The sequence below is a fragment of the Silurus aristotelis genome, assembly GCF_946808225.1.
Source record: "Silurus aristotelis genome assembly, chromosome: 19".
Classification (NCBI taxonomy): domain Eukaryota; kingdom Metazoa; phylum Chordata; class Actinopteri; order Siluriformes; family Siluridae; genus Silurus; species Silurus aristotelis.
This window is the reverse complement of record NC_139592.1, coordinates 17,781,883-17,806,686: the sequence shown is the minus strand read 5'-3', so window position 1 is coordinate 17,806,686 and position 24,804 is coordinate 17,781,883. Positions and strand designations below refer to the sequence as shown.

The following is a 24,804-nucleotide window of genomic DNA, read 5'->3' as shown; positions in this document are numbered from 1 at the left end:
CAGGGATTTGTATGGAAGACAATATATGTAAGTTATAAATACATATTAATATTGACAATGCTTACATTTTCTATTAGAAATCATTTAAGAAGTCTTTAGCTTGAGCATTTACAGTATAAGAGTGAAAGAGTTTAACTTGTAAGAGTGCCAACAGCTGTATCCTATGGTGTATGTGAGAATAAAAACTATTGGCTTGGGGAAAGTTCCATAATATTAAATCTAACTTTAAACAGTTAAATAGTCATATTAATACCAAATTGCATTAAATTTACATATCAAATTGCAATTAGTAGCAAATCACTGTGAATAAGCAGAAGAGTAGTAATGATCTGGCCTTGCAATCTTTGGCTGCCTAGTTTTAGTGAGCATGTGTACACTGTTTCCAGTGCCTCGTGTCATTGGATCTGAATCCACTTTAGATATGTGTTAGAAGAGAAGGTTTGCAGCATTAATGTTCATCTGACAAATTGACAGCAATTATGTTATACTCTGTCATACTCATTATATAACAGACTTGACAAGGTAATCCATGAGTGTGATTGTAGTACACTGGTAAATTTATGATAAAACCTTCTCAATTAGGTAGCTCTATAGTTTGAAATATGGGTCCAAAGCTGTTTAAAAGAAGGGCACTTCAACTCTTTCATAAATATCACCAGCTGTCTAGACTCAGAATTAGCCAATTCATTTTCTGCTAGGAAGTCAGCTGTTTAAAGTCGTCCTCTCATCTCCTGTTACCACACAACTAAAATACCATTGCATCATTTGCTGCCTCTGTCTATCATTTACCCTCAACTGCTGTTGTGTGCAACACTAGTAACACTGCCTGCTAGGTTGCAAACTACCGAGCAGCTTGTTTCTCCATTGTTCTTTGCTAGTCAAGGATATATTTTAAGCCATAGAACCTCGACCCCTGTGTTTGGTGGTTCATCATCAGGTTTTACATTTCAGGCAGCAGTTCATGTTTGTTTGTCCGTTTATTTTGTTGTCTTGTTTTCTTACATGCACAGATGCTGGTTATTTTTGTGTGTCTGTGTGTGTGTGTGTGTGGGGGGGGGGGGGGGGATTTGCTGACGAAAAAAACGAAAGATTTGCTGTGCAAGCCTGTGGGCACATAAAACATTTAAATAATTTATTTATATTATTTTCTATTAATTCATTCACTTTATATCTAGATATGCCTATAGCAAGTGTTTTGTTTCTAATAATAATTGTAATAATAAAATTGTAATAAATTATTATTCAATTTATTAATGAGATATTCTACTCTTTGAACATTTGTTTTTAAATATATACTCTTGTATACTTATATTACGTTTGCAAAGAAGTATGGTCCTGTTTTTGCTTCCATCATTTAGTTAAATTGAATTTTATTGAATTAGTTTTTTTATCAATGCACAAAGCAGCTTTGCAGAAATAAATTATACCCTACACTGATACACTGCTGCTTTTTTTCTTACTGTCGATTCCAATATCCAATATGGGACAGCAGAGACAAAGTCAGAGAAGCCAATAATCAGAATGCCAAAAAACAGATCAACAAAGGGTTCAGATACATGGGCCAAAGATCCTGACACTCCCATCTGAATACAAAAAAAAAAAAAAAAAAACATCTTGCCATTATACAACAAAAATAGGCCTTTATTCAAACAACACAGCCATGACACTGAACATACTGACAATGAAGACTTCAAAATGTCATAGAATGTTGCATTATATTATCCTTTATACTTTTATTTTGCTGTATACAATTATCTTGAGTTTTTTTTTTAGAAGCCTTACATTATACAGCCACACAAGATGTCCCTGTGAGTTTTTAGTATACTAGAAATGAAAAAGTACTAAAATAAAAGATTTTTTTTTATTATGAACTAATGATTTAACACACTATTTGACTGGAAAATCCAGTATTCAGTGTTGTGGTAAAAATATTTTTATTAAAACTAAGTTTACTATATACAATATAGTGTAGTTTCAGGAACTGCAACAGTCAAACTGCTATCCAACTATGGGGCAGAAAAGCCACAAACATCAGCTGTCAGGAACCATTAGCTATGCTGTAAAGGCTTTCATGCTTTAAAAAGAAGGCAGCTTCTAGAAGCTACTTTATGGGCTTGAATACACCAGTCTGTGCCAATCCTTTCCAAATGCGTACTCTATTAGACTGGGCAAGAAAACCTCTAAGAGTAACTCCGAGATCTCAGACATGCAGCTAATGTGAGTACGAATGGAGTTTGCATTAAACTAAAAACCATGTTGTTTCATGAGCAAGAATCACCTTGTAAAAATTTCACTAAAACATCAGCAGATGCTGCCTCTCTTTTGTTTGACATGCCCAACACTCGAACCTAACATAGGGAGAAAATCTTGCCTTACAGCATCACTTTTTCTGCTCTTTACACGGCTCTTATTACACTAGTATAGCCTCAAATCTCACTCTGAGCACCCTATTTTAGGAGCCAATATCAGTCCATTACTGCAGACTGAACTCAGGTATTTGAAATCTCTCCCCCTCCCAAGTACATTTAATTTCATCAGAGGCAATAAAGACTTAAATTAAGTCCATAACTTGTTACTCAGCCTAATATCTGTCTGAAAGTGAAGCAATAATCGAGATGTCTGTACTGATACATCTCTCCTTCTTCATTAATGCATTATCGGCTTTGTTTTACATCTAGAGTTCTAAACTGATTGGCCACCATTTAAATCACACTCACTCATTACTGGAGGCTTGCTTCTGTCTGGTCAGAATGTGTTGATTTATTTTCTAAAACAGTGGTTAAGAAAATGTTCAAAAGTTTATGTTAATGGAGCCATTTTATAATGTTATTATTGGTATGACAAACATTACAGAAAACAACTATGTAATCATTGCAGAGGTAAAGCATTTTGCAAAGAGATGTTTATTTAGGATCTTTGGGCAGAGACTCCAATGTCCAATGTCTCTCCAATGGCTCTCGCTTTTACTTTCCTACAAGCCTTCAGGACAAATGGCATTGTTGTTTATACTGTAGGTGAAATGGCAGGGGTTCTTTTTTGTCATTAAGCACCAAGTCATTCATTATTCTCCACTTATTCTTTTATTTTCCTAATTACGTTCATTCCCCATCCTGTCTTATTCATTACCAAATTAGCTGATTGAAATGGTATAAAACAATTTTCGACATAAAATATAGAACAACTAAATCAAGCACACCATATCATCAGCATAATCTTCATTATCACTCTCATCAGCATCATGAGAATCAGCTTTCTGATTCTACAAATTCTTATCACCATAATCAGCATGATTATTGTCTTTATAACCATTCCGTATGTAAAGCTATTCATTGTGTATTTTCACCAATGGTTGTCAAAATGTCTGATTATGTACATAGACATTAGACATTGAAAAGTGGTAATGATCTTTATAGTACATATTACCATGAGTGTTTCCCTCTGATAAAGAAGTTACTAACCGTACAGAATGTATGAGAAACTATGGAATGTAGTCCTGTCTAATGCTGCTGTAGAAGTGTCGAGTCATACTTCCCGCTTTAGCTCTGGGTAAATGGCCAACAGGATGGAAAATAAGTGCAGAAGCTTCCTGTAAGCTCTCGGTCCTGCATGCTCTCACATCATTTGACCCAAGTCAAAGTGCACACCTCGTTTAGCATGTACTTGCAGATTTTGACTTTCACACAAAGTAAGAGACTGCACACCGCTTTGTAATGTTTTGTATATTACAACTAATGCCCTCTGTCTGATGCACTACTGGAAGCTATAACATGAGTAAATAACAGAATCTGTAGTATATATGCTGTAATGACAGCAATTAAAGACACCTTTGGCAGGAGGTGAGCATGAGTGCTGTTGTCTGACCTACCAAATGTGGCCATTAAGAAAGTGAAAAAATTTATATGACTGTTACAAAGGAGATAAAATATCATACTGACCCAGGAGGTACACTAGTGAAGAATTGTGTGTCTTTGGCACAACAATCCATAGGATCTGTCATTCTTTAGTTCAGGAACTGAACACAATCCAGACTGCTGGGCATAAGAGCATGAACTTTATTACAAATTCAATTCAATTCAATTCATTTTTATTTGTATAGCGCTTTTAACAATGAACATTGTCTCAAAGCAGCTTTACACAGATAATGCGGTGATTAAAAATGAATATGTTCTTTATGAGTAAGTTTGTCCCTGATGAGCAAGCCGGTGGCGACTGGCGACTGTGGCAAGGAAAAACTCCCCGAGATGGCATAAGGAAGAAACCTTGAGAGGAACCAGACTCAAGAGGGAACCCATCCTCATCTGGGTTACACCGAATGTCCATTTGGGGCGGGTATACAATGTTGCGGGGTGCAGTGATGATGATCAAAAGCGAAGTGTATTTCTGAGTCAGTGTAGACTCAGATGTACAAATGTGCCCGATGAAGTAAGAATTGCTGCTTAGCAGACTGACAGAAAGCAGATGTTGAAAACTAGGGAAACCTACGGGACCTTTATTTCATGCCTTTCATTTCAAAAAGAAAGTATGAATGTTTATCCAGTCTTGCTCTCAGGATTCATGGTCTCTTTCCTACTCCTTTCATTTATTAGAAATTTTTTCTCCTTTGATGGCTGGGGTAATGACTCTGGGTATAGGTAAGCTCAAAAAAATGAGGACAAGGGCTTGCAAAAGGCCTGTGTCTGTCAAAAATGTCACCATTAAATGAGTTCTCAGGCACTGCTGAAAAAAGTGTGTGCAAGGCAGTAGAGTGAGAGAATGAGAAAATCAGGGGAAATAGATACATAGGGAAAGGGAGTTTCAGCCAAAATAAAAGATCTAGGAACTTGATTCTTGTTTATGATTAAGATTTTTGAGTTGCGCCTTGTGACAGGAAAGCATTTCTCAGAGTCAAAGGATCCTCATTCTTTCTACTGCCTTCGCTCAGGAACTCGCTTCAGGAATCACCCCATAACTCATTCTGATACAGCTGCTGTAATGTGGAGACCAGGGTTAATGGAACACGCTTATTGATATTATCACACGCCGAGACCCAGACCTACTTTGAGTGTGAGTGAATTGAAATTCAGAGCATGGATTCACTAAATCCGACCCAGCGTGTGAACAGAATAATAATAGGATGGTAGCACTAGCATAAGGCTTTACAGATCCTATTAATACCCATCTCTACCTGTTGGGTTTCATCCAAAAGAAGTTTGTCTTTCATTGGAGACCAATTATGGACATGCTGCATGAGACCTTTATTACATGAATGCAGTATGAGACTATAATTGAATATGAATATAATCTAAATCCTCTTAATTCTCTGTCTTTGCTTTATTTCTGTTTGTCTGCTTTTCACAGTCTGGCTGTATCAGCGTCGGATGAATTTATGCTCATACTCAACAACATGAACATTTTCATTTTCTTCCCTTGCTTATGATCAGGTCTGTACATGTGCAATGATTAAAATTTGCTTCTATTTCACTTGGCTAGGAAGAGAGGCTGACATCAGACCCATCTCAAGTAGCAAGACACAAGAAGTGTGAGATAGATAAATAAAGATGAAAAAGAGACACCGCAAGAGTGAGAATAAATGACAGTAAAAGAAAGAGCAACAGGCAGAAAAAGAGAACAGACAGGAAGGGAGCATGTGACAGACAGAGACAGAGTAAGGGAGAGTCAATGTGACAGAGGCAGACAGACAAAGACAGATAAAGAAAGAGTGAAACACACAGAGGGACAGAGAGAGCCGTGAGTAGACAATAATGGCTGATAGCTGGGCTACATCGCACATATACCTCCACATGCCTTTCAACATTAATATGACCATCAGTGGCAGAGCTGTGAGGGTTAAGAAAAAACACGCTGAATTTGATAGACAATACACACTGAGGCAACAAAATTAGACCTTATCTTATCCAGGATGGCTGTGTCATATATATTATATATCAGACATAACATTAAACCAATTATGTAGGACCAGACCCTTCAAGGCATCCACAAGACCTCTAAAGGTATGCTGTGTTATTTGGCACCAAGACATTAACATTCATTAATTCATTAAGTCCTCTAAGTTGTGAGGTGAGGCCTCTGTGGATTGTTCTTCTTTCTCCAGCAAGTCTCACATATGCTCATGTTCTCGTCTTTTTAAAACTATTTTTGAACAATTTTTTCAGTGTGGCTAAAATATTATTCTGTCATTAAGAAAAAACTTTACCATTAATGGTTGTACTTTGTAAGAATGTTCAGTTAGGTGTAACGTGTCAAAGTAAAGTCTACATGAATACCATAGCATGTGGACTTTACTGTGAAAGCCCAGGGCATTGCACTGCCCACACTGACTTGCCTTCTTCCCATAATGCTCTTTGCTAGATAAGTGAAACATACTCCTCCACATCTTATAAAGGAAAATGTAATTAATCAGATAATCATACTTATGCATCTTAAACGTTTTCTATAAATCTTGCATTGGAAAATTATTGTGATTAAGAGTTATTTATGATATTATCCATAAAATATTTTAATATGTGTTAACCAGAAGGTAGTCTGATACTGTAGGAACTCATACCCAGTTTATCTCTATACAATCATTTTTAACTGTTAGATACTAAAGCACGATATAAATTATTATTGCTAGGCAATCTAATATAAAAACAGGTCATGAGTGACAGTACTAGCCAGAAGTGGAAGCCCCCCCATTGGTTTTCACACTGTGGGGTAAAAAGCATGATGCCTGTTTAAAAAGCTTTGTGACAATCTGCTTTATAAAACAGAAAAACAACAGCAGCAACAGCTTTGTCATGCTTTAATAAAAAATAAATAGCATTCAGCAAAAGAATAACTGCTAGTGTCACTGTGTAGTAGTATCAATGACTGGATCAGCTGCAAAATATCAACTGTAACCAGAATAATGCAAAAAAATGACCAGATTCAAACCCAGATCACAGAACTTTGGAGTTCTTGCCCCTAAAACTGTCTGCAAAGATCATTAACTGGATATGGGTGCAACAAGTCATTTGTGGGGATTTAGAGGAAATGCTTAACATGTGAAGAAACCTTCAATGCTTTAAATGGAAACCAATACGGCAGCGGATAATCTGTTGTAGCATGTTGTAGCCACTCAGAAGCTGAATATGATCAGAGACATGCGTTTATTCCTTTTTTCAGTTACGAAACAGATGAAGTTAGAGTTGTAAGAAACAGTGTAAAACAAAACCTTACTACTTGCAAATCTTATGTATTAGCCATGAAATAATTACTAATAGTTAACTTTTAAAAGGTAACTGCTGTCTCCATTTATACGTATTTATAAGTTAGATGCGTATCTAGACCTTTTGTAAGCAAGGGATTGAAAGTAGCTGGATATTCACAAATTTTTTTCGAATAGCCCTTCTCTGTTTTTATCTTGTACTTGGCAGGCCTGATCTAAAATCAATATTTCTTCATTTGAACACAGCAAATCAATCTGCACACCAGCCAGCACATCTTCCAGCCTGCACAGTGTACAACTTCAATCCTAGGAAGATTGAAAGAGGCATAGACTTAATAGGCTTTAATACTGCTAATCCAAGTAAGTATCTGTCTTCATGACCTCGATCCTTTTCTTTCAAATTCGGTCAAGGCACCAATCTTTCAAAGACTTGGTGCCAGCTGTACTATATTGCCTGGCATGTAGATCCCAAAACACCTTTCTTTTCCGGCTTCAACACTATGCCCCTTCTATCACACTTCCCCCGAGTGTGTCTCATATATTAACCCTACCAGCACCAGGTCCTTCCTGTTCCTGTCTTTCGCAGTAGCATAGGGAACAATCCAACACAAGTTCCCTGGCATTTCTTTTTGCCTTATTCCCAGACTGGGCTGTCATGGGCTGCAGATGCTGCCTACTGGCATGATAAGTGATTCTCAAGACAATAAAGACCCAATGCTATAAACATTTTCATGCTAGAAGTAAGAATTTTGAGTTTTGCACTAAGAGTATTAGTATAAGAATAATAAGAAATAAGAAATATGTGATTACTTTCACCAACTGATCACTGATCCTTCAGTGAGAATCATTAATCATCACATGATAATGTAACACAGACATTATGGATATCAAAGCACAGAAATGTCATTTGTTGACTCAGTGGGAATATTCTGCTACTCTTTATCCTTTGTAAAGTAATAATACACAAAAAAACACAATGATCAGTGGAAGAAAACGCAGCTCAAGATGTCGGTACATTTGAAGAAGTCCAGCAAAGACATGACAACAAAGGCTGGCAGATTTCTATCCTCCACATCAATGTACATGCATATGTGTGTGTGTGTGTGTGTGTGTGTGTGTGTGTGTGTGTGTGTGTGTGTGTGTGTGTGTGTGTGTGTGCCCATTAATGTATTAACATACTGGGTATCTGCCAAAGTCCTGTAAATAGCATTGGGGAAAGGGCAATGCAGGAACTGATAGCAGGCTTGACAGTGGAGGGCATACTAATATCCCTGCTGCAAGACATACTCTCTCTCACACACACACACACACACACACACACACACACACACACACACACATACCCCTCCCACTTTACATTCTCTTGTTTCACCTTCCTGCCAAGACAACTCAGCCTAGCAGGAACTGGGAGCTGAAGAATGGAAAAAGTAAAACACACACACACACACAAAAAAAAAAAAAAACACTTGTGTTACAAGCTTTTAATTGCCTGATATGAAAGAAAAAATAATACATGCTGATGATACATGCAAGCGGGCTAATGAGGAAAGATAATGCATTTGTAATCCCCCATGTCATAAAAAAGCGTTTTTTCCCCCCAGTATGGCTAACTAAATTCCTCGACAAAGCCTGTAATTGACAGATTTGTTCAGAAATATGAAAATAACTAGGCACTGATGAAATGGAAATACAACATTACTTTATATTATAATATAATATAATATAATATAATATAATATAATATAATATAATATAATATAATATAATATAATATAATAATATACATTATAATTTTCTTATATAATAATAAAATATAACATTATTTTAACATTTCAGACTCGGCCAATTTGTATAAAGACCTCATGTAAAAGACCTGCAGCTGACTTATTTCACCTCTGAACTGGTCCACAGCACAGGATTCTCTCTTTTACCCAAACAACAGAAAAGCATATATCTTTATTCCCAGAAAGCAGAGTTTGAATCATTTCTCTGCATTCCTATTTTGTGCCAAGTAAGGCTTATAATTTAAAGCCAGAGACAGCGGGCATGCAGGATAACGGTGGTTTAGTGGTTAAAAATTTGGGATCCTGCCTAAATGGTTGTAAGTTCTAATCCCAGCACCGCTGAGCAATCTTTGATCAGGACCCCTAAAGCTCAGCTGTGCAAGTATGTCTGCTATATATCTTTATTTTAGAAAGAAAAAAGATAGCCACCTGAATAAGAAAAATAAAGGAAACAATAATCAGTATTATAACCACTAAAAAAAGGCAGAATGTCACAGTGGTGCTCTGAGTTATCATAACCCCAAAGCTAAAGCATGACATTGATAAAGCAAGGAAATGACATGCTCTCACCTTTTATGTTTAGGCATTAAAGAGCATTAGTAGGTGATCCGGTGATCCACGACTGTTACACACAGACACATGAGAATACAGTCAGTCACATCTTTCAAGTAAAAACTTGCCCAGCACACTTCTATCCATATCTGTCTTTCCTTATCTCCCACAACTTCCCCTTCTCTCACTGTCTGCCTGTCTTTCTTTCACTCTGTTTCTTTTCCTATCTTTCTCTGTAGGCAGCAATTCCGACACAGTCATATTTAATCAGCATCTCAGCGGACAACACAGGACTCTGCAGTCCTCTGCCAAGCCTCTCAGTGCCGTCACACTTAAAATTGTCTTAGATACCCTAACCCATTGCTCCCTATAAACGTGAAGGAAAATAAGCTTAATTGACCTACATTGATGTTGATCTGTGAATTACACATTGTGTCACCATTTGATTATTTATTTCCTGTGACTTAAGAGTCAAACATCTATGTTCATAATTATGCCGCTTGTGCGGCAGCAGACACGCAAGGCTGATGGGAGATGTTGCTGTCATGTAGCCCATTTCATTCATCCTGACACCGGAGGAGCCTTGGTATTAAATCTGTTGGGGCACTCTTACAAGGCCTACAAGGTTTCTGTTGCTAAACTACAGGCAGAGTAGTGGAACCAACAATTTCAGACATAAGAGATCAAGTTTTTAGCCACCCTTATGTAATACATGTTTTTAAAACAGGGTTTTAGGGGAAACATATGCAGCATCAGTCAAAATATCATGCACATATCTGCTTAAAAGTGCTTAAAATCTGCTTAAAATTTCCATAACATCTATTTTGGAATTAATGCTTTAAAATGTAACTCTACATTTACAACTGATCCATTCACACTACACCACATTGATAACTTGCACATTGTTGTTTGGTGAATATATAGGTATGTACTACACTACATGGTCATTGGAGAGATACCAAACTGAAACACACCACTTTTTCCATAAAAGTAAATAGGAGCGTTGTCTGTTATTGTGTGTGTGTGTGTGTGTGTGTGTGTGTGTGTGTGTGTGTGTGTGTGTGTGTGTGTGTGTGTGTGTGTGTGTGTGTGTGTGTGGCATTGGGATTATTTTGTTTGGAAGCCAATAAAAAGCGTGATGAGACAAAATATGCGGAGTAGATATTGCAGGCATTGTCTGTAGAGAAAACTGGAGATACAGTGCAAATATTCTAATAACCTTTTGGGTATGTTTTGTCAAATAATTTCTAATAGAAACATTTTATTTAGGCTTTATATTCCCTTTATTCTCACACACAAAGAAAATAATAATAAACTGTATTCAGAGATCTGCTGCACATGAAACATACACAGATCATGTCAGTAATAGAAGGTTGGTTATTTAGGGTTAAAAATACACAGGGCTTGTAAGAGATTTTCTTTGGTAATTGTCAACTGTGTTTTTAAATATTTCATATTGCTTAATATTTCAGTAAGCAAACGGCATTTTTTTTCTTTTTGAGGTCATGTAGACATGAACCAGTGGAAAAAAACACACACAAACCTCAGTGCTGTGGGATATCATCAGTTTTGTCTAGCCCTAGTCTAACTTTGAAAACATAGTCATACATTCAACATGGCACATGAAGCACAATCTAGTCTTATTGCACTCTCCTGGGCTTTCAGAATGAAATGATGAATGATAAACACAAGAGGAAAATGTAAGAGACAACTGAAGTTGCTTGCCCCTCATGTTGAAAATGCCCCTCATTGTGCCAGCCGGGCCTGCGTTTTTTTAAACAGCATCCAGTACTTTCAACATTGATTCTTGTGTCTGTAATTGCTGTGCCCTTGCATTCTAGATTGAAGCAGCACTTAACAGGGGCATGATTGGAGTGTGAAGCAAGGACATGTCATTTTCAAGTTTTTAACTTAATAGTTGCAAGGTCTTTCATCATGGCTTCGGTTTCAGGATTGTTTTGCTTGACACTTTAGAAAAATGTTTATCTGGATGACGGAGCAATCATTTCTCTCTGTGTCTCTCTTGCTCTCCCCTATCCTTCACTTCTCCTATTTTTCTTCCTTACACTCTTTCTCTTCCATCTGAGGGGGCTGTGTCTGCTATCTGGCCCAGGAATGAATTTTGGAGGCTTATCTCTGCCTTTTTCCAGCTGTGGCAGAGAGGATGTGTTAAGGCGCCTGCCTCCCGACAGGAATGACGAGCTATCTAAGCTGATAAGGCCACGGTTGGCTTGAGAATTGTAACAAAGCCAGTGGCTCGGGTGCAGGTGGGTACACGTATGTGCCCGTAGGTGAAGGAAGGTTAAAAGCAATTACCTTCCCACAACAAAGGAGTCGTTCTTGTCAGCACATGACAACGCACACCTGATGGACTGGAACGAAATGTGCACTTAACGTGCATCCTCTTATTCATTTAATGACACTACAAATCAATGGAAAAGGACACAAAAAGCAAAAGTTTGATTATAGCTGATGTGATGTCGGTACGTGATGCTGACACACTGCTGTGGCTCCCCTCTCTCGCCCTCCAGTTCCGCCTGATTCATTCTTTTTACTGACTCACATTGTGCTGCAGTGCATTGTCCCACAAGGACACCCTAGTGGGACACAGTTGCACAAGACTCATCCTAGATACTGAAGATTTATATCTAAGAACAGCTTCCCCATACTCATCCCAGGACTCGTATTAAAAAAAAATTCATCACACTTAGTATACTTTGGTTCTATAGTGCAGGGCTTTCAAAGAATAATGATTTATAATCCCAGAGAGTCACCTAGAAGAGACTGGATTTCCTTTTGAGAAAAGTTCTTTTCAAGATTTCTTATCATGTCATCTCAGGAAGCATTTCTCCTCCTCTTGGTTGCTCGTTGGGGATCTTAACCTACATCCAGATTTTACTTTTATAGCTGCTCTGTCACAATACCCATTCATATTTGTTATATAAATAAACCAAAATACAAATTCAATTGATTACTCATTAATTTATACGAACATTTCAGCAAGTCTAGAATGTAAAATACCCCCCTTTCGACGCAGTGAAAGAGCTGGGTTGTAATTGGCCTACGCTGGCAGCACAGAATAGCCTTTGGCACATCTTTCTATTGCCCTCCAACAAGTGGACTAGACAAGCACCGCGCCTCCTCCTGGTAACCATGGCAACGTTCACAAGTGGGCAACATGGACCCCGAACCCCTACCTATGCTTGTGCCCTCCTTTCTCAGGCTATACACACACACACTGTCAGGCCACACACACTGTCTGTCAAGAGCAGATGCCCATCTGGATCTCCTGACACCCCGTGTGTCCCCTTCTACCCCCCCCTATACACACACTCATACCCGATCCCATCCCACACACCCTGGAGCTCTCACTCTTTATTCTTTTGTTGCTCACTTACTGTCAACTTTCATAGGCAGACAATAAGACACATCACACAGCTACAGCATGAACTAATTGATTATAGATGCTGTCAGAGTTGGTGTTAAATTTAAACATACTTTAAGAGAAAGTGTCATGCTGAGAGAAGGCAAAGACTTTCAGAAATCACAAAAGAGCACTGCTTTATAATTGAAAAGTATAAGGTCCTTCGTTTTTTTTTTTTTATAGCAGTGTAAATGTAATGCAGTCTTGGGTGAACTGGTATACTAGACAGTTTTAGTGGTTTGTGCAAGACAAAAAGACGATGAGAGTATCCCTTTGCAATGTTTTTCAGATCCAAAATTTACAATCTACTGTCACAGAGTCTGGAGTTGCCTCATAGTCAAGCTGAACTATGGTGAAGAGCATAATGGGAAAATTATTATATGTATTTGTAATCTATTTAGCTGGGTTATATGGGTTATCATTTCAACACTCAGATCCACAATGAGATCCAAAACAATAAGGATAGAAAAGGGAATACTAGAGACAGGGAGAAAGGAATAACTATAAGTAAAAAATAAAAACATTAAAGTAGGGGATTATAGAAATGGATAGCCTTTATTTATTATATTCAGAAACAGCAACATGATAGGATATATTTTCTTCAAATATCCTAGTTTAGTGGGGAACTGATCCGTCAGCATGAGTACAGAGGGTAAAGGGCATTGCTCAAGAGTCCAACCACAAACTAAAACTTATGACAATCTGATCAGCCTTAACCACTGGGCCACCATTACGCCAAGTAAGGATAGAACACAGACAGAGGGTGCGAAAGGGGAAAAACAGCAGAGGAGAAAGTCAGAGAAAGAAAAACAGAGAAGAAAAGAGAAGCACACGACTATAGTGAGCGAACATGAATGGATGAAGAACCTGTTGTTTAAAAGGAGCTGATGTATTGAAAGTGGCAGGCAGACTAAGGCACTGAAGAATGGCCATGGTGAGTGAATCCATCCCATGGAAATGTGTCATGAAGGCAATTCCATTAACATCTTAATAAAGGCCGCAAGGGCCCATGAGAGCTTTGAGGCAGTGGCTACTGCTTTAAACAAGTGGCTACAGCTGAAAAAAAAAACAGAGGGCTGCACAGTTGCTCTGGCACTGGCTCAGCTTAGGAACCACATTGTTTTTGTTTTCGTAGGACCGTTAGTCTTCCCTAAGGACTGGCCATAGTGTGTGCATGCCCCATCATGGTCCACTAGCTCTGTCCTTCTCAGTGTTTTTTTTTTTTTTTTTTTTTTTTTTTTTCATTTACCATCTTCTTTTCCATCTGCCAAAGTGCAGATCGAGACAAAAGGCTTTGTTTTGGCAAGTTGGCAGCTGCAGGGCAGAAATATCAAGACATGAGCTGCACATTTCTCAATGGCAAAGAGTGCATGCTAACCATTTTCCAGCCATTCATTTTTTCACTCTCTTTCTCTCTGTCTCACCCTCTCTGTATCTGCTCCTATATATACACTCTTGCTGTCTCTTTTGCTCTAAGACACAGTTCTCAGCACTCCTGGCAAGGATGCAATAACTATTTCGATTTATAATCAATCAGTTAATTATTTTTTTAATTGATGAACTGAACAATTATTCTCTGTTTCAGTATCAATTACAATAGACATGACAAGTTCATTTCAAATGATGCAAATAGATCATGTTTTTGTTTTCCTCTCAACTTCTGCTCGAGCCACATCAGCATTTTTCTGAGTCCTTGAAATGCCATAAACTTAGGCTATTCATTTTCTCAATGCATTACCATGTATTCCTTCAATAAACACTATTAGATTAAAGTCAAAAGGTATGTTTGTAGGAAAAGAAAGAGATTAATTAAGAACACAATCTTTATATCACTGCTATAAAAAAAACGTTCCATCTTTTCTTTTTGTCTTTACACCAGGTGAATCATTTCACAATTTGTAGCTGAGACACTTTAAAGGTCAACATTTGATGTGTATTAAATTTTTTTTTTTTTCACATTTTTTATATGAGCAGGCCTGATTTGCATCCAACAGCAGATTTGCATCAATTTTAACCAGTTTGTCAGCCATGTGAGAAGTGAGCCAATTCACACACTATACCGTGTACAGACCACAGGCAAGTTTGGTGTGAATTACAGATATTAAATATTCAATTCAATTCAGCTTCATTTGTATAGGGTTTTTAACAATACACATTGTCCGAAAGCAGCTTTATAGAGATATGAATGTATAAGTTTAGTGCCTGTAAGTTTGTTCCTTATAAGTTTATCCCTAATGAGTAAGCCAAATTAATGTGGTAATTAAAAAATCTTTATGATGGTATGAGGAAGAATCATTGAGGGGAACCAGATTCAAAAATTATAAGAATGTCCCTCATATATTTCTTGTATAATAGTTCCATCAAATATTACTTGTATAATACAGTGGTGCCCTGTGCATTTGGTACCTGGGCCGTGAGTGAGGACTTACCTGACTTAATCCACCACTTAATACCACCACTATCACATCGCGATTATAGAAACCATCAATACTATACAAAAACGCAATTTAACAACGTGTGGCATTACAGAGAGAGAGGCATTTCACATGTTAAGGGTTAATACCATTTTACTAACGCAAGAAACCCAGTTAAGACTCCAAACCTCTACACTACAACCGCAACTGTGCACCTACATCATCTGGTGCGGTTCAGAATCAACATTTGTCTAATTACATGACAAAAACATTCAAATGTAAATAAAATACAACCTACTCACAGAGATGCAGACTCATAATTAATTTTCTTGAAAATTAATTTTTAGGTGTGTCCGAGACCAAATAAATTTCTCTTTCTCCGTAGGTGTAAAAAGTCTATCTCAGATGTATTAATGTGTGCAGAGCGCTACACACGTATTTTGCCAGTCTAACATGGCTGTAACAGTTTCCTTCTGACCAGCCATTCAGAGGATGGAAAAAATGCTTACGCTATTCTGTGAGGCGAATATGAAATCTGATTGGTTATACAAACAGACCCATTCAAAATATTCTCTATTGTCAAAGAGCCAGCAGTATTAACTTTGAAGGCTTGGGGCAGATTAGATTGACATGGCAGCACATAGAGGCTGAAATCTGATAGGACAAAAGATCTAACATCCACATACAGGTACTGGAATCAGTGCAGCCAAGAAAAATGCTACGAAATGTAGAGAATAAACTGTTGGGAAAAATGTATACAATTACAATGATTAGAATTTAGGTTGTAAATGTAGGTCAGTGCTTCTGATAGTGTTTAGGCCAGCTTTGAGAAGGCTTTGCTGGCCCTGACCGCCCGCCACTGGTATAATACTATACTATGCACCCTTTATTTGCAAGTTCACACCGGTCTTGTGAATGAAATGGGGGAGCAGGCTATATATGGCCCATGATCTTGAGTTTGGCTAAATAAATTCTTTCAACTATTTCAGCATCACTGTTTTACATATTTGTTCATTTGAGTGTACAGTTTAAGAACAACTACCAAAGCATTTCACCGCAAGTCGTACTCTGTATGTATGTGTATGTGACAAATAAAATTTGATTTGATTTGATATTTAAGGTAATACATGGATAATAATGTTAGTCTTTTTCAGTTGTCAAAGTTGTCTATTTTCTTTTTCTATTCTATAGTCTATTATCAACAGTCTGCTTTAGACTCTAATGCAGATAAAAAATTATGACAGACAAAAGAAGCAAGACCACACAACTAATGTGACATTATTTGATAGATTAATAGTCAGTATTTTGCATTTCCGGCAGTAAACTTTCATTGTAAAAGTTTATCTTGGTGAAGGTAGGGTAATTGCTATGAGTTAAATAAGTTGGTTTGTTGTCTGTTTCTTAAGTCTGTTAAAGTGTTTAACTACATAGTTTATTATTTTTGTGATAATCATGCCAACAATCTACTGCTGACAGAAACACACTGCAAAACACACTGCAAAACACACTGCATGTTTTAGCCAGCATTTCTTTTTTAACAGTACATCCATGCTTGGATTTGAGTATTGGATGTGGAGTATGTGTGCATTGATTTTTGCTTTCTGTGTTATGTTTGTATTTGACATCTTTGACCCTGTGGCTATCAGTCTGAAATGGCCTCAATGTAATGGCAAATTAGCACGCAAGATAATAAAGGCTGTCAAAGATAAACTAGGCTTTTGGTTACAAAGAACCAATTCTATTGAGCTGTTCTCTAGTGTACAGTTTATAAATGGCTGCATAATGCAGTCTGCATAAAAAGGAACACTATACCAGGAAATTAAACCACACTAAACCAGGAAAGGCTTGTTGGCCTTAGTTACTTAGGATTTTATCTCTCAGACGATAGATAGATAGATAGATAGATAGATAGATAGATAGATAGATAGATAGATAGATAGATAGATAGATAGATAGATAGATAGATAGATAGATAGATAGATAGATAGATAGATAGATAGATAGATAGATAGATAGATAGATTTCAGAATCACAAAGACAGCTCCCTGGCATGTTTCTGTAAAAAAATATTTGTTCATACAATTTTCTAGGATTCATTTTCATGGTTCTGCTAAGAATCCATTTTAATAAGGTCTTTTTCTTAAATTTACTTTTTTTTTTATTTAAATTTACTTCATATGAAAGGTTACATTTCTCATATTTTTGGTGTACGATTTTCAGTGGCCGTTATTATTAACAACATAAGAAGTCTCATGACTTACACATTTTAACAAGGGTGGCAATAATTCTGAATAACTAATTTACCCTGGTTATGTATGTGGTTGATTTACTGTAGATAAACCACCTTCTACAATGGCAGTGGAAGGAAACCCAAAAAAACCCAAAAGAAACCCACTTAGACACAAGGAGGACATGAACAGTTTTGCAGCCCAAGCTCTGGTTTGACCTGATGACTTCAGTGACCTACCAGCTCCCAATTATCAGCTTCAATGTTACAAGCCTAATTATAGTGAAACTCAGCTCTGGGGTCATGACTTAAAGTGACAGTAGTGTTATAGACAAATTATCCCAGCACAATGCCTACAACCTTTTCTGTAGATAAAGCCAAACAGTGGTGAAAAGGGCAGCTAAAGTCCACTGGGCAGACTGAAGAAGAGTCAGCTCTTTTATCAACAAAACGCTGTTTGGTGCACGAACAAATATGTAGCTATATTACATACACACACACACACACACACACACACACACACACACACACACACATACAAACCCATGAGTCATGTTCTCTGTACTAGAGAGAATAGCAACTAAGGGTCAGGGTGATAAAGATCTCTGTTGTGACAGCTGGGCTGGTGAGAATTCAGATAAACAGCATGGCCATGAAGCGATGAAGGAGGCATGACCAGACACATTAAAAAACTAGACACTATATTCACACACAGAAACAAACATCTCCATCACAAGTGTGAATTTGTGTGTGTGTGTGTGTGTGTGTGTGTGTGTGTGTGTGTGTGTGTGTGTGTGTGTTCGACGACGTGTTGTTATATGGTCATGGGGACCAAATGAAAAAGAGCAACATCTGACAGTTTTAAGAAAATTAAACTGCTCCCCACAAGGGAAATTGAAGGTTAAAGTGCCAAGTGTCATGAGTTACTAGTTTTCTAGCATAGCATAAATAATCTGTATCGATAATAATGTCATTGGAATATCCTCTGTGTGTGTGTGTGTGTGTGTGTGTGTGTGTGTGTGTGTGTGTGTGTGTGTGAGAGAGAGAGCGAGAGGGAGAGAGAGAGAGAGAGAGAGAGAGAGAGAGAGAGAGAGAGAGAGAGAGAGAGAGAGAGAGAGAGAGAGAGGTCAAGTTTGTACAGGGCAGCAAAAACGCGGTCCCCAGAACACATTTTGTACTGTTCACTCATTAAGAAATAGGTCAAGTATTCCGGCTGCATGCACAACGCCTTGTCAGAATCTTTTAGGCTAAACAGGGGCATGTCCACTGAGAGGATGTGAAAGAGAAAGAGAGAGAGAGAGAGAGAGAGAGAGAGAGAGAGAGAGAGAGAGAGAGAGAGAGAGAGAGAGAGAGAGATATTAGAAAGGAGATGAGATGTGACAAAAGAGAGAGAGAGAGCGAGAGAGAGAGAGAGAGAGAGAGAGAGAGAGAGAGAGAGAGAGAGAGAGAGGCCTTGGAAGAGCTGTGAAGGTGTGCAGCTAAAAGACACAGTGGCACATCGGAGACAGATTGACCCCTGATGCACAAACATGCAGCATCATGAGCCAATGGGAATTTGCAGTGTTACAACAGTGGATATTCAGATGTATCTTAAGGCTCTCACAGACTGTACTCTCTGGCTTACTAATTTCATCTTAATATAAATCAATAGGAGGCGCTACTGAGCCATGACTGTGAGCCAGACAGCATCCTTCAGAAAGAACGAGGCGTATCAGGATAAGTGTGACAGAAGGTGAGTGATCAGGCAACACGCATTTAAACAAATTCAGCATCAGACTGTTGTTTATATTTATTTATCACTGTAAAAGAACGTCTGTTGATGAAGGTGGTTTATTTGAACATCCACTATTTACTAAAGCGCTCTGTTACTATAGACATTAACATCCGCAGATACACATACACGTACAAATCAAAGTGCATCCTCACAGTTGCTAAGTCACGCAATTTAGTCGTAAAGTCATGCCTATTTATATTTGATAGTCAACAAGGCCTCGAGTTACAGTTCCAACTTGCCTTTCACCAAACCTACTCCTAAACCAGGTGCTTCAGATATGTGCATTATACAGAAAGATGAGAAAGTTAGACCCTCCTACAAATGCATGCAAACTGGGAGCTCTGGGAGCTTGGAGCTACAGAGAACCAGACAAACCCCTGTTAAGCACATAATACCCCCCAATTAGCCTCCAGGAAACATTTAACGAGTTGGATTGACATACGCAAATCAATACCATGCGTCCAGGCATTAGAGGCTGAAAGGCTTATTTGACAATTTCACTGAACATAGAAATTCAACCAAAGAATCTCATGCTGCGAAAGGAGCATTTATTTGGCCGAGTGTGACTACCCCCGGATTGAGTTCGAGTGAACAGCGTTACACAGGGAGAACGATGACTACAAGTCGTGACCCCATGCCTTTGTGTCGTTAACCTTATTGATTAAAGAGTGTGATGTAGAGATGCTTCACACTCTCTTTCTTTTCTTTTTTTTTTTTTTTACCTCTCCCATGGCTTCATTGGAGAAAATGAGCTATGGAAGTTCTGTCCTAATCCATTTGTGACTATTAGCTCAGAAAGGAGTGAATGATTGTGTGCAAGGCAATGACAGTGTTTGCAGCTCTTGCTCACTTTCACCAGACAAAAACGCGGAGCCAACAAAAGAGTCCATACCGTTCGATCAATCCGGTGGTAAGAAAAGAAAAACAGCGCTCTTGTTCCCAAGCATTTCCACACATGATTTCAGATCTTATTCTTAGACAGAATTCATCGAATTAGCCATGTGCAGCTGCTGGTTTAGGTCAGTTCTTGGAAGCGCTTGTTATCCGTTTACTGTAAGGCATCACTCGGAAACCTTTCCACCATTCTTTTCATCAGATATACCAATAATGTTTTTACAAACTTAACCCAAGCTGTAAAATAGTACCTCACTTTGTGTTCAGTGTACTACGATTTGCATGCACAAAATAACTGGCAGGGATGACCATGCCTCCTGCCTAATGAATGCTCTCTACTTTTTTTGGGTAGTGAAAGTTGAACCCTGGGGAAGATCTTTCCTTCTTTGAGAATCTATTTTAGTAATATTTCTTTCAAAATGTAAAGACACATAAATCTTTTCTAAAAAGCTTTTCAACCATGCACCGTGGACTTACTGGTGCACCCATTCTGTAAAAGAACCCTGGCTTTGAAAAACAGTCATCTTTAAAAAAAACTGTCATCATAATATTTAGCTTCTCCAATTTTTAAAACAGTCGTGATTTCAAAAGAGAATACCTCGAATTTAAAAACTTAACTCAGTCATATTACTGACTGACGTTCTTCCCTGTATGGGACAATCACACACGCTTTGCAGTTTATTTTGGGTTTTTTTACAATTGAGCGAAATGTTAGAAACGCCAAGGTACATTTCTGAAATTTCACGTGAACAGGACATCATGTGAAAAATGCATAGTGGGCAAAATCACATGGAAAGAAACCACTAATTGGGGGGAACAAAAATCCTAAATAAAAATAGACCAAAAACTTGAAACCGGATGTGAAGTGTTTAATACTGTATGTGTAAATTTCACGTGTGACACAAAGTGATTAGTATTGTTTCAATCACATGACTTTTCTGTACTGGTGTGTCTCAGGATTAAAATTAAGGTTTAAACCCAACACTGTGTAAAACTTACTCTGACCATTAAAAGGTTTAAAAAAAGGATAGTTCCTTTTTTTGTGTGTGTTAGGCTAATAGACTCACTGAAAACAGACTAAAGCCAGTAGCATTAAATAGAAATGAAAACATTGATCATACTTCGACTTCACTTCACTTATTCTCTGCTTATAAAGCAAGTCTTGTTGGCTTGTTCCTCGAAGCAGTAGCGAGGTATTATAATGCAAATTCGGTACAATTTTCGACTTTGAACAACTTTTCTTCTCCGCTCTGGACAGCGTGTGGTTAAGTGTGCTGAATAAAATGGAGGGATGAATGGTGTACAGCCTGGATCTGCTGGTCCACAGCAACCACAAATTAACATTTAAACGTAAAGCTGATCTCATGGACTTTTTGACCAGCATTAAACTGTGTGATCACATTTCAGATATGTCTTATCGAGATGGCTGGATAATCCTAAAACATTTTGCTAAATTTAAATGGTTGTAATGAAACTTCATGCGTACATTTACAACAAATATTGAAGCAACTTATCAAGACAATATGCACACTATTTGATATATATGATTACATCATATTAATAAACGTCTTGATTATATTAAAACAGGTAAGGAGGTGCAATGTTTGCAGTGATTGTTATAATGCAGTGTTATAATTCATCTCAACCACATGAACATCTTGATGACTAATATCATAGTTATGGTATCACACTGTGTGTAGGCACCTTCCACACTTTCTTTTAGACTCATATATTGACTACATTCAGAAATGTGAGATTCTGCTCGCCTACTACTTGAAGGTAGTATAGCAGACGCAGCCTGCAACCTCCAGGATTTCTTACATGTTCAAGACATCAAAGACAACTCTCCATATCAGCTCGCATAATACAAGTAGCATGGTGCGTAATCCATTCACATAATCTAGCTCTTGCATTTTCTGTTATTGGACAGAGAGGTGCTGAGGTCTGTGTTATATATATATATATATATATATATATATATATATATATATATATATATATATATATATATATATATATATATAGTTATCTATGTTTTGTAAACTGAATATGCTATGTTTGGTGTTATCATGAATGAAGCAATGGATTTTTACTGATTTAACTGTAGTGTGTAAGTAGTCTGATTCCTGTATTATAGTTCAGTCATTTTGCATTAGTTTGCATGGAGGTGATGGAGATTATGCATCGAAATTAGTTATTCTTTCATAGAATTGAAATGAAAATGAAGTGGATTGATAGCAAGAAATATGAATGGGTGGATTTGTTTTTATGATCCAGGGAAAAGGAATGTTAGAGTTTGTGGTAAGGGTGATAAGAAAGCAGAAAAAGGATGTGAGCTACTCGCAGGTCATCTGAGTTGAAGAACGCTTGAATGCGAGACTCGGCTGTCAGTTGGAGTTAATGCAGCCGTCAACGCGCGACAGCTCGCCGGGTTTCGCCGCGGAAATGTTCAAGCATGCCTGAGGATTATCAAGCATTAGTATTCACGGCCACATGTCACGCTCACGAGCGCTCCGAGCTTCCGACATGAGTCCGGATCCCATTCCCACTCACCTTCACTGGAAGCAACGAGGAACTGCGGCTCATTCCGGCGCGGGGAATCGGCTCGGTTTGCGCCTCCGTGTGTGTGTGTGTGTGTGTGTGTGTGTGCGTGCGTGCGTGCGCGCGCGCGCGCGCGTGTGTTCTCAGCTCGAATAAATCCACATCAGGCTGCTCACCGAATAAAGCATCAGATCTGCAAAAATAATGGAAATTCCTCAAAAACAGCAGGACAAAAGAAGGACAAGAGAGAGGTTCTGCGCTGTCTTCCTCTCTATAGTCTCTTCGCTCATATGCCGGTTTTGGGGATTTGGGATGCAGCCGCTCTGTCCTGATCAGAAAGCTTCTGTTTTATGAAGATGCTCATTTAGAAATGTCTGATCATTCCGTGCGCTTCAGGAAGTGTGATCTCCTGCTCTCTCGTGCTCTTTAGGTAGTTGCTCGCTGATCTCCACACGGTCTATCTCCAGTTTCACTTCAATGATGGTCTTGTCTCAGAGGAGCACGAGACACGAGCGCGCGGTACAATGCGAGAGTGAGAGCGCGTGTGCGCGCGCGTGTGCGTATGTAGACGGCGTTACACCACTGCACAGCGTTTAAAGCCCCCCCCCCCCCCCCCCCTCTCTCTCTCTCTCTTCCCTTATCCCTCCTTCCTCATCCTGCACGCGCTAGCGCTTGAGGGAAACACGGTACACTCATTAATAATAATAAAAAAAAAAACTGAAATAGTCTAGATGTATTTCTATACCTGGTTAATTTCCACCACTGGCTTTTTTTTTTTTTTTTTTACAGAATGCAAAAGGCTAAATGATCTTTGCTTCAATGCAAAGCATTTACTCAGCTGCAATTCTAACCAGGATACAACTTCTGCTTTCAGGTGGAGCATTCACTATGATATATATATATATATATATATATATATATATATATATATATATATATATATATATATATATATATATATATATATATATATATATATATATATATACGTATATGAGTTGACCCGGATGTCATGCATTTTCAAGGGTTTTTATACCTCTCCCCACGAAACAATACAGTACCCGCAATTATCGTACCTTAATACCAATAATGTACTGCTGCTTTACATTAAGCAAATAGATTAAATGTTTGGAGTGGTTGTTCTAATGTTTAATTAAAAATTTATTTTCTTCTAAACAACACACAAACACTTACACACACACACACACACACACACACACACACACACACACACACACACACACACACACACACACACCTACATACATTAATAGACACAGTAATAACACTTAATAATAATAATAATAATAATAATAATAATAATAATAATAATAATAATAATAATAATAATTCATACTGGGTAAAACAATGGTAGGAGTCACAGAGAGAACGAGTCAGCAGAAATGTTGTTAGTACAGTGCCATCTATCGTTTAAAACCTAGAATTACAGCATTCTGTTTACGCGGGTTTTCCATCACATTACTAATATACTGTACCCTTTTCAAGTTAAAATAAATAAATGAACACACAACATCAGCAACAATAAAATCAACAACAATTTACTTGATAGAGCACTGTTTTAATTATTGCATTTTCCATTAAAAACACTGATGTTACCTTAAAATAAGTTGTCTCTGTTGTTGTATGTATACTGTATTGAATTTGTCATTTGTACAATCAAATTTACTATTTCCAAAGTTGCCTGAGACTTTAAATGTGTTCTACAGTCAATACTATAGTCAATAATATAGCCTGGTATGCCTCAACTGGAAAAATCATTTTACAGTACTATTGGTTGATATATTACTATATAATGGTATGACTTTATTGTATAACTACTGTAACTCAGCAGAGACTTGGTGAAATATGGTATAGTGAAATATACATAAATATATTATAATTATAATAATATAATTAATTGTACTAGACTATAAATCATGTATGGCAGTGATTCTATTTCTGTCTATTGAATGTGTCTGAAATTTAAAATATTTGAGTTGATAAGAAT

The 24,804-nt window shown here is 37.7% G+C and overlaps 1 protein-coding gene across 1 annotated transcript in view; it reads right to left on the bottom strand.

Annotated features, from left to right (window-relative positions):
- plxna2 (plexin A2) overlaps positions 1-23,429 on the bottom strand; it is a 213,387-nt gene extending 189,958 nt beyond the window's left edge. The window contains exon 1 of the mRNA XM_083570462.1: positions 22,809-23,429. The gene's annotated coding sequence lies outside the window, so the exon portion shown is untranslated. The remainder of the gene's footprint in view (positions 1-22,808) is intronic.
- Between the last annotated feature and the right edge of the window lie 1,375 nt (positions 23,430-24,804).